The sequence below is a fragment of the Galeopterus variegatus genome, unplaced genomic scaffold, assembly GCF_000696425.1.
Source record: "Galeopterus variegatus unplaced genomic scaffold, G_variegatus-3.0.2 Scaffold7903, whole genome shotgun sequence".
In the NCBI taxonomy this organism is placed as follows: Eukaryota; Metazoa; Chordata; class Mammalia; order Dermoptera; family Cynocephalidae; genus Galeopterus; species Galeopterus variegatus.
Window position 1 is genome coordinate 26,234 of NW_007734014.1, and position 3,143 is coordinate 29,376.

Here is a 3,143-nt window from a genome sequence, read left to right on the forward strand (position 1 = left end):
AATACTACTCAGCTATAAAAATGCATGAAATACAGACATTTGCAACAACATGGATGGTCCTTGAGAGAATTATATTAAGTGAAACGAGTCACGCTCTGAAAGAGAAATACCACATGTTCTCACTTATTGGTGGGAGCTAAAAATAAATAAATAAATTCACACACACACACACACACACACACACATGCACAAAACCGGGGGAGGGGGGAAGAAGACATAACAACTACAATTCCTTGAAGTTGATACGACAAGCAAACAGAAAGGACATTGCTGGGTGAGAGGGAGGAGAGGGAGGAGTGAGGGAGGTTTCGGTAATGGGCCACAATAATCAACCACATTGTATATGGACAAAATAAAAATTTAAAGAAAAAAAAAACTATCTCATTTTAAGATTTTTCAAACATTTACATGTTGAAATAATATTTTGCCAATTAAAATCATTTTGACTTTGTTTTGGCCTTCTGTTTTATTTAACTTGGCTACTAGAAAACCTTCTATTTCCATTGGACATCGCTGGTCTAGGCCCAGAGTCCCTCCAATTCCCCAGCTGGTCCAGCCTGGCTGAGGCACAGTCCCATAGCAGCATCTGCCAGGATGACCAAGTCCGTGGGGGAAACTCAGCTCACCATCTCCTGGAGTAGCCCAAGCTGTGATCTGGTAAAGAAAGAGTGTGTCTTACCTCCAGCCTGGGTATTGAGAATCTAGTCCTGCCGACAGTCTGTCTGTAGAGCAGAAGACCCAGCATCCCTAAGTGCACACGCTGTGCCTGGCATTGACTTGGCCTCAGACAGCAGTTGGGTTTTTTTTGGTTGTTTTTTGTTTTGTTTTGTTTTTAGAAATTAGTATTTTACTCCAATTATAGTATCTCATATTGACATGCTCAGGATTGTGGAATCCACTGTTCCCCCAACCAAAGATAGGGGCTGGACAGCATAGAAGCTGCTTTGTAGTCAAATAGATCATCCTTATCCCCAAACCAAAAACCTTCCTGCTTGGCTGCTGTTATGCTTTAAGCTGATTTACTGGCCAAAGGTACTGAAGATTGAAGTAGAATGCAGCATTCATGAGATTTCTCCTTTCCTATAGAGAACTGGCCATCTTTGTGATCCGTGAATGCTTCTAGGAGGCTAATCGTACAGAGAACTCTGGTTTCCAAGCTCCACTCTGCTTCCCAGTCCCAGAACAGCCATCAAGGGCTCTTCATACTTAGCAGGTGGACGTCATTGGTCCTTCTGGGGCAGGCGTGTGCCTGTTTTGGGCCCCTGGGGACAACAGGACTCCCTGTCCAGTCTCCTTGTTCTCAGGTCCTCAGGCAAGAGCCCAACCCTGGCCAGGGACCCCAGAGACCCTGCGGGGCTCTGGTCCCTTTGTCCTGGGAGCAGTGGTGGAACGAGGCTTTCCTGGCCAGCATCTGGGAGCCCCAAAAGGAGCAATTAGGCATGTTCTCTGAAGCTCTTGGGAGCAGTCATCTTTGGATTATTTTGATTGCAGATTGAGCATGAAAGATAGGGAGACCTTGTTGGCCCAAGGGTGACTGGACATCATCATGAATTATGATCAAGTACAGATCAGGCTGCTCCCTAGAGGCAGATGAGTCCTGGCCTCTTCTGCTGTGCCCATGTTCAGAGGGCCTTGGGTTCCCTCAGGGCACAGGGGAGGGATAGGCTGTACACACCCCTGGTGCTCCCCATCTTTCACCATGGTCCCTTCATTCTAGGACCCCTCTGTGTTACAGGGCCACTGAGCCAGGGCACCAGGGAAAACTTGGGTTGAAGAGTTTTCCATCTACAAAATCACAGGCCACTTCAAGTTTCTGCAGTGAGTTCTCTGTCACCCCAAGTCTTATCTCGGGGTAAGGTTCCATTTTTGGAAATGCCTATATGAGGACATGTCTCCCAGACTTGAGCCATGCTCTTTACCAGGCTCAGGACTTCTGCCCGGCTCCCCTCCACCTCCCCTGATTAGTGTTAAGCCAGAGCTGTGTGGTCTATCCAGGGACCTCTGGACAATGGGTGGGGATGGATCTGGGGCTAGGCCAGTTCTGTGGGTGCTCAGCAGTGTGGTCTCCATGTCTGCACAGGGGAGGGGGCAGCCTGAGGCTCAGGCCCTGTCCCCAGAAGGAGCCTGTCCTGGTCGCTCAGTAGGGTGAGGCCATAGGGCGAGGAAGCACATGGCCCAGCCTGTGGGCAGCTGTCCTGCAGGTCTCCCAAGGCTCAGGGGTCCCAGCTGAGCAGCACCACAAAGAGTACAAGGGTCAGTGAGGGATGTGGTCATGGGACAAGAAGAGGGGCTGGGATCCAACCAGGGGACCTCAGGGGAAGCCATGAGGACAGGCAGAGGCTGCAGTTGAAGGCCACCTGACCCCTTGTCTGCTTCTGGGAGGGGATATGGGGACTGGTGTGGAGGAGCCCAGCCCAGAATCTGTCCCCACAGTGATGGAGAGAAGGATGAGTCTCTTACCAACAGATACCTGATCTGAGACGGCATTTAAAAATGATAGCATCAGTTATAGGCTGTGCGGCAGGGGGCCTTTTGCTCAGTAGCAATTTTTCCTGATTGGATTAAGAATTTTGTAATTGCCAACCTAAATGGGCTTAAGAGATACATCCTCCAAGAAAAGCTCATGGCTTTTCCACAGGTGTTCTCTAAGCTCATGTGTTTTCAAAGGTTAGGGCCTTTGACTCAACCGCGATTTCCCATCCGGCTTTCTAAAGTCATCAAGAGAACAAGAGATCTCCATCAATAATACAAAGCATGATCTGATCCCCGCAGAGTCTCAGCTCCTGGCCGGGGCAGCTGTGGAACATTCTAGTGGCCAGGCTGGTGGGGAGGGGTGTGGGCTGCAGTGCAGGGTTTACTCAAGTGAAAGAGGTATGTATTGTGAAATCAGGAAAGAAGGCTCATATTCAGAAGTCCCCCCAAAATAAAATACCTATGAATAAAGTTAACCAAGGATGTGAAAGATCTCCATGACGAGAACTACAAATCCGTGTTAAGAGAAACTAAAGAGGACACAAAGAAGATGGAAAGACACTGTTGGTCAAGGGATGCCTGGCCTGGAAACATGTTTGAACTGGAGAAAGCCTCACAGCACCAGCTGTGGCAGCTGTAGCACATTCTAGTTGCAGGGCAGGTGGGGAGGG